The sequence below is a fragment of the Dermacentor albipictus genome, chromosome 1 (assembly GCF_038994185.2).
Source record: "Dermacentor albipictus isolate Rhodes 1998 colony chromosome 1, USDA_Dalb.pri_finalv2, whole genome shotgun sequence".
NCBI classification, from domain to species: Eukaryota; Metazoa; Arthropoda; class Arachnida; order Ixodida; family Ixodidae; genus Dermacentor; species Dermacentor albipictus.
In genome coordinates, this window is record NC_091821.1 from 139,652,858 (window position 1) to 139,668,549 (window position 15,692).

Consider the following 15,692-nt stretch of genomic DNA (forward strand, 5'->3'; position numbering starts at 1 on the left):
GCTCAACTCTGTGTTCCCCCGGTAAAAAACAAAACCATTGGGATTTGCAATTCTCTTTTTAAACATAATTGACCAATATGAATAAAAAAAAACTTTATGAATCAAGATATAAGCTTGCCATACCATGAAAACACTTGAAACTCCTTTTGAGAAGTTTACTCATACGCGAACACATTATAGCAATTATTTTCAATCGTGTACCCACAATTTGCCTCGTCACCATGTCAAGTTTCAAGGCAGATTTTTTTTTAGACTCCAGGAAGCCGTATGCTTAATTCTATCCATTGTTTACTGCATTGCATTTGATTTTCTATAACAAATAAAATCGAATTCTCCATTGATTGCACCGACGCTCACGTTATAATTATATGCTATTATTTTTGACTATAGTCTTTTATATATATTCTTGGAGGGTGGGGGCTGCACTGGTGGCGTTCTACGAATTTGCGCCGCGTGTTTGTGCGGGTAAACTTAAGCGCAGAATTTTTTTTTGCGCGTTATGAAAACAATGCACTGCAGGTATTTTAATTAATGCAACGAGCTGTATGAAATATCAGTCAAGGGGTTGGAAACGTCGCTATAGAGAATCCCGACTATTTTCTTTTGCGTGTGTGTATTTGGAGTTGATGCACAGTTTTCTTTATTTACTTATTTTGGCTACATTGCGCCAATTGCGCTTCCATAGAATAAAGAAACGCGCTTCCGCGCGCTTGCCGACTCGATCGCAAGGGGACAGCCTGATCAACATCAATATCAGCAGCAATGGCGGATTTGCGCTTGCGGTGGCGCTTGCGAAGTTTTCAATAGTTTTCGCCTTATAAGTGATTCTTTTGCTATTTTAACGTGTGGAGGTTCATTGTACGTTTGTTTTTTCAAGTTTGGCATGTGTTTTAACACATGTGAAGGTGTAGTCTTTTCTTCTTCAGCGGATATATGTACAAGACCCCGTTCACCGTCTATCAGGTAAGATGTGTACGTATGCTACACGCAAGCGTAGTGCTTCATTAAGCCACAGTGCACTACAAAGTTAAGCATGAACGGTACACAAAATTCACAAGTTCTAAGTATTGCCAAGAACAACCATTGATTGGCGAAGTTCTCACAGGTGTTGCAGAAGTTGTTGGGCGCGGCAGTGCTGAACGTAGCGTTAGCGGCTTAAATCGTGTTTTTTTACTAGTAACAACGTGTCACTATTTCATATTATTGGCGGCGTCTCCAGGACACCAAATCGGTAACGGGGACACCAGAGCTAGAACCCGGACTGGTCCATGGGTTGGGGCTCGCCGAGGCCTGCGCGTGCTAGTAGTATATCTATGATGCCCGTAGGCTGTGTGTAAGTCGTACTTCCCGAATTTTCTGACGCATTTTAAGATCAGCTGTTCGCTTTCGCGGACAAGAAAGCAGGAGTCAGGGTGGTCCGTGGGTTGGGGCAACATAACCTGCTTCCAGTTTGGGACCGCCCTGCTTCCAGTCTAATGCTCTCCTGAGGCCTCTGTTTGCCGGTTACATGTGCCCTCCTGGAGCAGTACTTGTAAATGAATCCGATCTATCGTCGCAACGAAAAAAGCGCCCCGCGACTTCTACAACACCAGTCAGAACCTTGCCCATTGGTTTACCTATGTGTGGCCGCAAATACCTGAAACTCAATGCCAGTTCAACATATTTGTTGGCAAGGGTGTCAGGTCGTTGCTTTGTGTGGAATCGGCCTTTTCTCAATTCTTAAGAATTTAACTGGAATGCACCTGACCAGTGCTGCTCTGTGGTGCTTGCCACCAATCCCTTGGACAGGGAAGACATGAGTATCCCTGTGCATACACTTTATACGCAGTAGTGTGACCGCTTCCTTTGGGAAACTACCACGTTAGCGATATTGTGAGCGCAATGTGGCTTTCCTTCATCTTCCTCATCCGTACGTAGTGTGTCGCTTCTTCCTCGCCATAGCTCTAGCTCGGCACGAATAAAGCGGTTCCTTAGAAGTGCTGGGGTTCTGCATACCAAGGGCGTATAAGGTAACAGTGCTTGTGCCTTTAATATGTCGCATTCGATCATTTTGAGACGTGGTGGTGTTCATGCGTTAGCACAATTCCAGGACATCCACAATGTAAGAGGTACATGATTCTCTAATTGTATACTCTCTCCAGGCCTTTCTCACAACCTCAGCACAAGTAGTGGGAGCATAAAAAAACTGACAAAGCTGGTGCATGAATGTTGCCCAGTCAGAAAGATCTGGCTCTTGGATCAAAGCCAATTTTTTTTTACATTGTAGAGCCAGACGGGCATGCTTTGAAGTTTCTAAGAACTGTCCCACCATTGCTGACTCTGTTGTACATTTATCAAACCACTTGATTCTCACCAAGCTCAAGCTATGGTGACAAAGACGCGCCACATGCTTTACAGTCACATATTGCACTCGCAATACATCTGTTATGCCAGTTTGCCGAAATGAGCATGCACAGTAGTGACGAATTCACTATGCGTGCACAGGGATTTGCCTTTCCTGTCCTATGGGCTGTTGGCAAGCATCACAATGCTACACTCGTCAGGTACACCTCAGCTTTCAGTATGTTTACATTCGGTTGCATGAACATGGAGGGAGTGCGTTCGCTGTAATCAGTACCACACATTTTGCTAATGTAGGCTTGAGTGGCTTTCCCATGTCTCCACTAAATAGTCGGAATACTTCCATGCATGATAGAATGATGAGCATTTAACCTCCAGACATGCAGCAGTCTTTATACCACTGCAAGGCAGAAGCAGCCTTCTCACCATGTTCACGCTCAAATAAATCCCATTATTAAGGCATTTTATGGGCCTCCCAAACCGTCTGCACCACCTGAATGATGTGACTTGTTGTTGCACCTGGCTGTTCGTTTCATTTGGCATCCTCTGTTCGCACATATTCGTTTCCAATAATTCAAGAAAATTGCAGGGCTGGTTCGCAATCTTTTCTGTTTTCCTTATTTTTTTTATGGCCTTGTAAAACTGAGAAACGATAATGAAAAAAAGAAACAAAGGCTGCCTTCCTGTTCACCAGTGAAAGCATTGTTGCTTAGAAAGAGGCGCAGAAAAAGATGTATATGCATGTCGGACAGCCTGCACAAGGTTTTATCTTTGTCTCTTCAAACATTGCGTACCTGCGTCAGTGGACTCGCTGTTCTGTAGCATTATCCCTGGCAGCGGAAGCACTGTCCCAGAGCTCTAAAGAGTCATCGGAAGCACAGTGCTAAACCTTCATCCTTGAAATGTGAAGAACGTCACTGGACAGGACGAGAGATGACAAGGTGAGACTGATTGAGGCAATGTTGTGGTGATGGGTGCCACCTGGTTGAGCGCACAGTATGGTCCCCTGTCCTGAGAAAAGCTTTTCTGGGAGCTCTACACAGTGGAAAGGGGACCAGAGAAGTACAAGCGCACCAGGGGAGAAATGAAAGTCGCATTGTGAAGCATGGTACTGTCATTTCTGGTTGCTTCATGACGCAGTAATGATAGTCGCAGCACAATATTTTCAATTTATTCTGGCAACTCACGATATGCAAGTGAATGCTGCTTACTCTGATCATGTGGCTGCGTTTCAGTGCTTGGATATTTAAGGCCACGTTGCAAAATGCACAAGAGATTTATAATCGACTTCGTATACACAGAAAATACAAGAACAGTTCTAATAGCACTGAAAAGACAGAGCATTCATGGCGTCGTTCAAGCTCAGTGTCCGTGAGCGTGCACAAGAACTAGTCTAACTGATGTTATGACTGGCCTGTGTGGTCAACGATTTGTGTCGCGCCACCAAAGCAACAGCGAAAGGCTGGACCCTTTAGATACGCCGAGCCGCCTGCAACCGTTGGAAAACGCCTAGGAGGCCCCAATAGCAATAAGACCTTATCATTTGTGCAGGCATTTTCGCCTTCTTACCCACGGCTTGCACAACACCCTGATGTCTGCTTAGTCTCCACAGTGTTGTCTCCCTTCAGCAAGTGGGACGATTAAGCTTCGTGTGTGCATTCGTTATTTCTCTTTGTCCTCGGCAGGGAAGATGCCAGCGTTGTGTGCGTGTGTGTGTCTGTATGCGCATGTCAGTGCCTTTCCTTCTACTGAGCCAGTGGGGGTTAGAAAATTAGTTGAACACTTCCATGTATCGAGCGGCAGCCGCCAGCGTGGAGAGTGTTTTCTCTCTCCTTTTCTTGAGCGAGGGTATTCCAAACACTATAAAGGACGTCTTCGCTAATGGACTTCAGCCTTCAGTTTTTGAGCAAACTAGCATGTCTGTCGCTCACCATCGGGAAACTTGCAGAGTTGACCACTCCGTAACAATGTGAAGTAAACATTCATTGCTACTCGTTGAATTGTTGCCGTATCTCCTGCCTGGCCCCCTCGGCACTCATGAGCCGCTGCAAAATGCAGTCAGCGGCACGATCCGACAACCAATGGTAAGCTCCAGACCACCAAGCCCACGCTACTTCCACAGTCTTGGGTTCCCATCTTTAATACGGAGCAGCAACAAAAAAAGAATTGACATCTGTGAATAAGGTATGCGGATGTGGGCTGCTTCCCTTGAACATAGGAGGCAAATGCCTTCAGGAAGTTCAGTTGCACTTTGTTATATGAAAAGGCGTCTCACCAAGATTGGAAGTTGCAAACCGACAAGTGCAGTGCATAGATCACACACTAACAATCCTGTCTCCAAATTATCAAAATGATGCACAGTGGGAAAACAACTGAAATTTTAAACAAAAGCCATCATGGTCTCAACGAAGCCCTGCTTCAGCCAGAGTCAAGGTTACATGCACAAATGTCTCTATGTAAAACGTGCTGCCTGCAATATCACCAACCATGGCACGTGACTTTCGTAAGCCAACCAATGTTAAATGCCATCCCTGGATATGTGCCCCACAGCAAAAAAGGAAGAGAAGAAAAAAAGGAAAGAAAAGACGGCTCGTAAGCGAGTATGACGTGAACCCTTGGCTCCGTCATGGGGGAAGATGAAGAAGGAAGATCACTAGGAGGCAAAGGGGCTGAGTGCCGTCACTTTTAGCACTCGCGTCCTGGCAGCGTGAAAATGCAACATTTCAATTTCTTTTATTTCCTTTAATAATGAACTAATTAGAAATATTTGTTTGAGGAAATGCTCCCTTGACGGCATCTTACAACTTCCAATGTACCTATAACTAAAATTTGCCGTGGTGCTTAATGAGAGGGGCTTTTCAGCCCAAATTAGATCCTGCAGACTATAGTACTGTATAGAAAATATGGTACATGGAACTGTAAAATTTAATTTTCCACAGCAATTTCTACCTGTGAAGTTGGAGTTGGCTTTGTCATAGCATAGATATGAGGACCGTGAAACAACCTTTATTCCCTAAAGATCCTGTCCTGTAGTATATTTGAGCATTTACATAAAGGCATGGAGACCCTCAGTGTGTTGCAATCTAAGTGGCAGCATATAGGTGGTGTGTGCTGCCTGTAGAGATGCCACTGTAAGCCATCTATGTATTGGCGGATTTCTGAATTGTGGATGGGAGAAGGCTCATGGCTGCTCTGCCTTTGCACCAAGCACTGCAGAGCACAGTGCTACAATTTTCTGTTTGTGCAGTTCGAAGAAAATTATTCCTGCAGTGGCAGTGACTACACAGAAAATGCACCCTACGAGAGTGGACAGAGTTCCAATGTGACTGTGGTTTGAAATGGTCCAGCCCCTGTGTATACAAGCACCGATTTTCCCAGACAAGTGTGACAGTGCCTGGCTTTGAATGCAGTGTGCTGCTTCATAAATATTGCAGTTGCCCAGCACTAAGCTGCCTGGATTATGTGGTTGCCATAATGACTTCTCTGTACCCGTGGGACAAATATTTGCACTCGAAATAGCGACAGCAGCCATGCATTTCCTGCTGACATAGAATTAGGTTCCACAATGTCATCTGATGTATGCACATGCTGTGATGTGGTTGGTGTGGCCATGCTCTTTTTTCCTCCCTTCAAGTATGCTGGTAAACTGCCACTAGTTACAGATGTCTGCAAGGAGTGCACACTGTGTGAGTGCTGCACATAAATTGAAATTACGATCACCACAGTGATGATAAAGGACACATTGAAAGGTAATCTGACAACACTTATCAAGACTGTCTACAAGTTTTCTGTGAGAGATTTCCTCAGGGTTGACAAAAACCATCTTAGGGACCATTTAATGGGGTGTAACCGCCCACATTATGAGATGGAAGAAAAGGAAGCCATTAGGATTTCTCTGGTGGTGCAAGGTGCTCAAATAGATGGCTTTGATTGCAGTAGACATAAATATTATCATTCTTTCTGTCTGGGCACATAACTTCTTTGCCAACCTCTCTGTCATCTCTGTAGCACATTAATTTAGGATAGTAACTCCACTCTGACGCAGGAGATAAAAGTGCATGCCAGACATGCTGACCACACTGACTTGGAGAGTGCCACTTTCTTAAATGTGGCAAAAGTCTGTGTTTTGGGCGAAATAAGAGCTCATAGGCAATTTTTATCTGTGATAAACAGAAATATGTGCTGCCAGTGGTCAGACGTCATTGAGGTCGAGCTTCTCAAGCAAGTAGATGCCATCGAGAAGACCAAAGAAGCCAGTGATTAGCCATTGTGCGCAGCAGCTTCAAATGGCAAAGTCCAGCTGGGATTTCTCTGCACAAGGTCACCAAGTGGCATTCCTAAGTAACAGATATTTTTTACCCTAAACTGCTACCCTAGAGTGGCTGGAACATGCACCGTTCGTTCCAAGCATGCAGCTGTTATCAAAGCTTAGTTTAGTCAATTATTGAGGCTTAAGATCGTTTTAATGATGTACAGTAGAAAACAATTGTAAAAGAATGTAAAAAAAATTTGAACTGTGTTGACTCTTTGGTGGCATACTGTTGCTATTCCTGAAGTTACGTCCTCAAATGACTTATGCTCCAGGTATTTGAGTAAAAACTATGGGTGTGGAAATATCAATTTTTTAATTTCAAAGCTAATTCGAATAATGAAACCTAAGTGCGAAGCGAATATTTTTCGAATATTAATACTATTGGTATTGCAAAAATCCATTTCTTTTCACCAACCAGAGGTGCAAAATAGTTATACTACATAGACTGCATAGCAAATAATGTACAGGGATATTATGCTTCGTGGTTAACAAAATTCTCTAATACAACACTTTTGTTTGACAATGTCATAATTGTAGTTACTTAATGTTTCATGAAGCAAGGACAACAGCTCAACATGTTCGAAGAGCAGTGACACCTAGTGCATGTCACCATGGATTCAGACATCAAAAAGAGCTGCTTAAGTGTCTGGTATCAGCAGGTCGCCCTTCGCAAGCCGAGCCAACAGTGGGCACCACGCTTACACCATCGCTCAAACGGATCTTCTTTTTGGACCAAAATGTCATCATGCAAATATCTTTAAACCTGCGATTGTGGTAGTGAAAATTTCTGCCACGAGTGAAAATTTCTGCTGGTTGATGAGCTCATCAGTCTTTCCACAGTGCTGATGTGGAAGTGGCCCGTTCAGAAGCTTTTGTTGTTGAATGCATACTTCGGTTCCTTGGTGATGAAATTACCCTTCCTTTCTCTAAATCCAAGGGCGAGATCTCGCATTCTGAATGTTTGCTTGCGCTCTCATTATTCGCCTTCACTGTGCTTTCGTCAGCGGTCGTCTGCTTGGTGAAGCGGGAGCGCCAATTGAACACTGCCTACTCACTGATGTAGGAGGTGAAGCAAACATTCAGAAAGTTAGAAGCTGGCGCAATTTCATCTCAGGTTGTTAATCCAGTTTGACATTGAAGCATCCTGGTAGTATTAAAGTACTTTAGAATGAGGTTCCAGAAGCATTGCCAAGTTTGCCACTTGGTGAAATTTGTAGTTTGGAACAATTTAGGCTCTTGGCAAGATTAGCAGTGAACACAGAGGTTTACACATGGCGATTGGTGTTGTCCAAATGCATGAAGAGGTCACAGTATAGGTACTTAAGCTAGTGTCGGGTAACCATAAGCACCCGCAGGGGCCCCGTGACAGTGTCTCCTTTAACTTCAGATATGCTTCACTGCATGATGATAAATATGCTTCGCCGCATAACACGACTCTGCTGCAGCAAAGGTGACTTAAACCGACAACAGCCGAGAAGGTGCAAATCGCACTGCGCTGCCTGGTTCTTGCTGTTGGCCTTATTTTTCTTCTTTTCACAGTGTCCTTACTGTAAGTGCACTCCAGAGTTACAATGCAGGAATATGCATGTGTGCACAAGCTTTCTTTCAAGAGTAACTCACGATCATAAGTTACGTCATCATGGTTTCGTACTATGTTACGGCATCATAAGCGAGACATAATAAAGGGGGCCTCAAAGGCTGCGGGAGAGACTAATCTTTTGTGCGAGATTGTGCTATCCTTGCTGCACGCAGTGCAATATTATGACTCTCATGTCTATGGTGGCATTGTCGATTATGAATGTTTCCTTACTGCGTTAAAAAAATGTGTAGTGCATCTTTCAGATAATAATGGCATTATAGCTTCAGAGTTGTTCCAAGTTTTGGGGACTTGTTCACTAAAAGTACATTATTAGAAAAGCTTTAGAATGTCTAGGTCATAATTGCATTTGAAGAACTGTAAGTCTTCCTACACATAGCAATTAGTAGCTTACTGTGCGATGTTGAAGGTGGTTTTTATTCATAGGCCCTACGCAGAGAGCAGCAACACAATGCCTGGCATGTGACCAGGGTTCGTAACAGTGTTTGCATTTCCAGTGCTCGTAACTGATTCCAGTATTAGTGCATAAATTTGCTTTATGAATTCTTTGTAGACAGAAGGTGCTTGAATATTGGTTGCATGAAATGCTCCAATGCACTGTATACGTATAGGGCGTCTTTTATTACCGTACAGATTTTCTTGTTTTCAAGTTATGAGCGCGGAAAATGTGGCATTCTTGCAGAGGAATTCCTCTAATGCACTCTCATTTCTTACAAATCTTGAAAGTTGCACCTAATTCAAGATATTCATCATTGAATTTCACTGGCAAATCGAGGCAATATTGGAACTGAGTGTGCTGGGAGTGCAAAAAAGAAGGTCCCGCTATCTCATCAGATGGAAACATCTTGGCCAGTCATTGTAGCTGCTGATACGACACACTTTGCCTGGCAAGCATGTGCGTCAGCGTGCCATATCAGGCTATCATTTAAGCTTTGTCCCACACTTCTTGACAGGGCACTGCCGCCTGATGTGGAGGAGGATGCACCAAGTTTTGATTGTACTCAATTGAGCGCGATAATGAATATCTCAAAATAAGTGCAATTTTCGAGATTTAGAAAAAGAAAGGGTGTGCGTTCACATGCGACTGCCTCCAAATATGCCATTTAGAAGGCTGCCGCCAAGTTACTAATAAAAAAAGTGACTGAATTTTTCAAAATTAATTTTCTGAAACTCGCATTATTAGCAGCATAGTGTGTCCACCTCACCTAGAAACTCCTTTGCAAAAACGCTGGGCTCTCCGTGCTCAAAACTTTTTGCTAAATATCTGCACGGTTAAAAAAAAGTAGATATGCACAATTGTTTATGCATGAAAGTCTTACACTATTTCAAGATTTTTGCCCTTCTATGCAACACCAGAAAAATTGGAAATAGAAGCTTCAGGTGACCTATCTGATTTGTTGGAAGTTGCATGGCCATATTATTGTTTTAATTTTTCGCTATTCCCTTTTACTGTGATGTCACCACTGCAGCAGCTCAATGGCTGTGGCTTTTCATTCCAGGTCACAAAGCTGCACCCAGGTAGAGGCAGATTCCAAAAATGCTTGTGTACTTAAGTATAGCTGCACATTACAGAAGCCGAGGCCCTCAACAATCATCCGTAGCCCTCTTGTAGCCCATGAGTTCCTTATATTTTATTGGGATTTAAGAGCAACGTTTGTGCTATATCCCTCTATTTCAGACGAAATAATGTGCATGCAAAATTATATCTTCATTACTTTACACCATAGTACCAATATCTGTCGTGCGTTGATTTTTGATGTCTTTGCATTTGCTATAGCAAGGATTTTTAAACATCAGCCACAAAAGAAAAAATAAATGGTCAAAGAACCAAGAAATGGTGTGTTGCAGCTCCCTTCTTTTTTTAATTGGTGGCAAGTTTTGCACTCGTTGTGTACTTCAAAAGAAGTGTTACCTTCCTGCTTTGGAACTTTGTGGTTTTGTTCTGCCAGCTGCTTGACCAAAACAAGCAAAATGTACTTCGGATATTCCACAATTCTGTATGCATTTGGTACAATAAAATTTGTTTCAAGAATGGACAAATGCAGTGATGGTTGTATTGAAAACTGCAACATGCCGATTTTAGTTTCATGCTTCATTAATTTTCTCAGAGCCCCAAAGCATGCGAGGTTTGAAAATATATCATGCGACGAAGTGCTGGCCTGCCATGACATTAGTGCACTTGGTCTAGAGAACTGATTGATGCTGCACATACATTGAACATGGTGGCCATGACCATCCCTCATGAATTGGCATTCCCTGCCTAAACCACCTCACCAACACAGCCTGTTAACAGCAAGAAAGCTGACGAGGCTTCCAAGAATTTCTATGCACTATTAGTATCACCCTACTGAAATTACTCCATTTGTTTGCTGACAATTGTCTTGACGAAAGTGGAAGCCGAATCGGTTGTGTTCAATCAGTTTTATTTACATACAACCTATTATAATGTGGACCTTTCTTCGCCTCTTCAACTGTTCCACAGCTGCTGCTGCCATCTTGCATGCCACATCGAGGGGGGGGGGGGGGGGGGGCATTGTACATGGCAGGAGCATGGGCGGATTTTCCAAGGAACTCTGGAAAGCTGTAATCAAATTGCGGGCAAAGTTTAAAAAGTCTTAAATACAAAAAGGGTGAAGAGTGTTGTAACCTTGTACATACATGTTGATCACACCACATGTTTCAGCTGCAGCTGTAAGTGCCTTGTATCAACCAAACTACAGTTCTTGCAATAATCCACTTTGTGATACTCGGTATGAATTGATAAGACTAGCTGCTATTCTAGTGGTTGTGCAGGCCACAAGGGAACAGTGCCTGGCCTTTGTGCTCGTATGTGTAAATTTCTCTCTTTCGGTCTCGCCCAAGCCACACCAAAATGTTATCCACAAGTGTCGTGCCAAAAAGGCCTGGCAACATCTTGTATTAAGCTGTTTGACCCATTTTATTGCACTGATGCACACGGTGCAACCAAATGTAGGAAATGACATCGCCTAGGTGATTAGTAAATTACCCTTCTAAAATACCACAAGAGCAACTTTGCTGTGGCAAGAGCCTTAGCAAAAACATAAGAGACACACAAATATGAAGGAAAAGCGACACCTTCAAGTTCCCGCACCAACTCACCGTGACAAGCACAGATATTGACAGTGTCTGCTTGAGCTTAGTTATTTGGAGATACATGCAGTTGAATGCTTTTACGAGCATTGAGATGCCCCACTATGCTAGCTTGCCTTTTATGGCTATAGAAAGTTGTATACTGCCACAAGTCTGCCTATTCCGATTAGAATCTATATTGAAGCTGCTTTGAGCAACAGGTGGTATTCTATTTCAGCGCTAATGATACATTGAGAGTAGTGTGCCTGGAAGGAATAGACAAAAGCATTGCAGAAGCTGCAGTACTTTGTGCTCGCTGAATGATCACACGAGAAGGTAAAGATGCCATCAGAAAGCATCTTTCGTATGGAGTCTCTTTAAAAGAAAAACACTACAACTAGACATGGTGACAGTTGTGGGCAAACTAAAAATATAATGATAGTTCAAGGTGTGGTATGGCATGTTTATGCTATTTCTGAAAAAAATAAACACGGCAAGTGTGTCCATGCCAACAATTGACACAGGATGTGCAGATGCAAAACTGCAATACAGCACCACGCCGTCAGAACGACAGTATGCAAGTGGTGGTCCAGCATCAAAACTTCAATGTCCCTACACTGCAACACTGGGTGGCCAGCAGGCACTGCTCTGTCGGGCACAGGACGTGGCAGCAACTATTTCTCCTAAGGATTCAATAAACGGATTTCTCTACCTCACCCGCCATGCGATGCGCCATGTGAGGGAATGACAGTGCCACTACTCTCACAGGATATGGATGGTGCACAACACCACCTTGAGCATCGGAGCGCACGTCTGTCTGTGAGCTCTTTGTACTACAAACACAAGTGGTGCATGCAAGGTAACATTTAACACATCACTGCCAAATGCCATCAACGAACAGAAGCAGCAAAGAAAGCTGCTTACATAATTTTCAGTGTGTCGGAACTGCATATTTTTTACATCCTGTCTGCATGCCGCATTGTTCATCACTGCTAAAAAGTGCATAGTTGCATGGTACTTTTTTTTCGATTTTGTGCACTTTCTTTTGTCCTGAAAAAATAACCACATAAAAATAAAGCAGATGTTTCTCAATGAGCTGTAAGTACTAAAGTTGCTCAAAAGGGTAGTTTACTGAATTGATTGCATTTGAGTACTGCAGGCCTAGTTTCTTTCGGTCTTTCTCTTTTAAAGCCTCGGCACAAGTTAGCTGAAACACCCTGTATACTGGACAGCTTGCCTGGCTGCCCGCACCGCCGAGGCGGAGTATCTTACGTTTTTGTGGTGCACTTGTCGCCGTCTCGTGGCACCGGTCGTCCATCCTCATCGCGCACACGCCAGCGTCGTCTGGTGTTCCAATTGGCTGCAGCAAAGCGGACAGCTCTGGCGGGCAGGAAAAAAAGTGGTCCGCAAGCGATCGGGCTTGCTGCCACGTTTAACGCCTGCTTTTATCCGCCTGGCCAAGAGCTTTGCCCGGTTTAGCCGCTCCGTCTTCAGTGTGAACGTGCCTTTAGAGTAAAAAATCAACAGCTTACGCTTCCACATTTTTTGCTTGGTAGCTACATTCAATTTGCTTGCTCCTCGTCTTTTAGATGTCTAGGCTCCTCACATTTTAACGTGGCTGAATAGTGCACAAATCAGAAACTAGAGTTTCTGTGGCCTAGCCTTCTCACACTTGCAAGGATACCATCCAAAATTGACCTATTTTTCTTATGGGGTGCCCACTGATTATGACGATGCTGACATCGAAAGATCTCGAGTGGTTCTCTAGCATTTTGGTGACAAACGGAATACAGTAAATGCCGAGCTACAACTGACTTGATATCTGTCAGCACCAATGAACGCAGTAAGTATTCTCACTAAATTGAGAATCCAGCCCAACAGCAGATGGACACCAGTGGTTTGAATCCCCCGTGTTGGCAAATTTAACTGGCTGAAATCAAGCATTTAAAAGACGCACTTAGTTCCATCCCTTCAATCTGTGAGCATAATGAAGATCAAAGGTCAGGTTATGTGGCTGCAGCACCTTCTGTTCATGCAGCATACCTTGTGTGCAAGCCACATCTATTTACAACAGAAACAGCGCTTTCCACCCGTGAGCTAATGTTCGGTGTTAAAATATGGTAGAATTTTTTATCCAGCCAACGCGTGCACGCTGAAATCCAAGTGGTACAGCCAATATGTGCCTGTTTAATCACTGCAATGCATTGAGACACTTCCGACAACGCACGGCTGTACCAGAAAAGGTTTTAATTTTTTTCACTAATGCCATGTACTTATGAACTTTTATTAATGTACCTGCAGCTTTCGCAGGCTTCTCGAGCGTAAAGTGGCCTGTGTGTTATTGCTATTCAGCCGGAGTGCAATAGGAGCCAGTCAAATGAGTAAAACATGAAGTCAATGTGCACACAAAGACTACATGTACCCTTGCATGACTTTGTGCCACAGGTAGCCAACAGCTTCCAATTCACAGTTCTTGTAATATGCTTGTGGCAGCCATCTACAGTGATCTATTTGATTTAACGGGGATGTGTATGTTGGCTGAAAAAGAGAAAATATGCTAGGAAATATATTAACACCGATGGATGCAATATATCCTTTCCGGTAGAGTTTTGCACAGAAAAGTTAGCAGATTCCATGCATATGTGAAAATCGGTTATAAGTGAAGCCTTTGTAATGTTCAGTAAAATGCAACCACTCGTTTACTTCTATAATTCTGCACACAATGCATGTCCTGGTCTCGTTTAGTTCATTTTTGTCCATACTCGGTTGCTTTCGATGCTGACTTTCCGACTTCTCTGTGGCTGACTTCTTAAATTTCCTGTTGTATACTTAATTTCTTGCCTCTTGTTCTACGTGTCTACCCAGTGGTACATGTTGAGCTGCACTTAACAGGTAACCAAGTTGCCATTTGGACACATGCCAAGCAGCACATATCCAGTGCCATACACAGTGACCAATATTGGCAGGACTGCAGCAGCCACCACCCACTGAGCAAGGAAGAGGCAAAGCGGGTTTCGTTTTAAGAACCGCTCATTAAAGTTATTCAATCAATCAATCAAAAATATGTAGCAGCTTGCATATGTAGGAATGCGATTTATTCGCGATGCTAATAATTTGATCACCTGTTTTGGTAGCTGTGGGCACGAGAAATTTAGACACCTAACCGCACCAAAATTCAGCTATTATGAAAACGCGGAATTTCGATCAAAAGAGTAGATTTGCCGCTGTGGTGGTTTGAAGGACGGCGACAGAATAAACCAAACATTGTAGAAAGGGAAGTAAACAATCTGCGCAACCGCTCTATCGCATGTTTGACAAAGAAATTGACGAAAAAAATGTGCTTAACGTGATTCAGAAACATGTCTACACAGGAACGTTCAATGGTAGAAATTACACTTCACCGCTACAGAGTAGCGAAGTTGCCCTGAATAGTGGGACCAATATTTTCCGACCGCCCAACAAAGGGTGAAGTGCGCACAGTATGTACGGCAACACTTGCTTTGTTCACCGCAGTAATGCCACCCTGTGATGGAGACAACTACGACAAACGGTCCGCATTTCTTCAGCAGCGAGCAGCGAGAAAAAGTGAAACATTTTTTTACCGAGTCAGAAATAAGCCAAGCGTGTTCCTGACGGTATGTAACGGCATGCCTCTGGAAAAAAGGGGTCCATACCTCGGGGTTCAAATTCCGCAGACACGGCATGCGCTTCAGCGTAGCCGTCAATTTGCGGTTGAGCAAGCGACGTTTTTGCATTTTCTGTTCCGCATCAGCATCTTCTAGCCAGCGAGAGAGCACCTTGAAAACCAGCACGACGGGCGCCGTCTCGCTGAACAATCAAGGCCTAAAATTTAAAAGAAAACACAACTATTAGCGCTTATTGTTTCAAATTTTGTGATTTCAGTAGACTTACCTTGATGTTGTTGCATATTTCTTGTAGATCCATGTTGCTTTCACGGTCATTTCCGCCAACATAAAGAACGGCGAAATCGACACGCTCGAAGCGCATCGTGGAGACAGCCCACGCCAGCCACACTGAATTGTAGCCAGCAAAACTGAATGTGCAGTCTTTAATAGACTCAATTAGGCACAGGCGCGACCTATTAAAGAATTTAACCTGACTCGCCGACAATGACGCCGCGCAAGGACGGCATGACTGAACACGATCCAGCAAGGCGTAACAAGACCACGCGAACGAACCTACGTGAGCCGGCAGAAACCACAGGGATTTAGCAGCAGCACCTAGCAGCGTCTTTCCCTAGGCGTACAAGTACCTATCTGGGGGCAGGGAGTACGGCACTGGCTCACGTCACATCCGGTTTGCCTCTAAACCGGGTACAGCCGGCCTGCGGGG

General features: G+C 43.8%; 1 long non-coding RNA gene across 1 annotated transcript; it reads right to left on the reverse strand.

Moving 5' to 3' along the window:
• Positions 1–10,679: 10,679 nt before the first annotated feature.
• On the reverse strand, positions 10,680–15,682 carry LOC139050334 (uncharacterized). Its single transcript, XR_011508846.1, has 4 exons — positions 15,252–15,682; positions 15,014–15,182; positions 12,612–12,844; positions 10,680–10,830 (listed from the first exon to the last, which is right to left on the reverse strand). It is a non-coding gene; the product is annotated as an uncharacterized lncRNA (long non-coding RNA).
• Between the last annotated feature and the right edge of the window lie 10 nt (positions 15,683–15,692).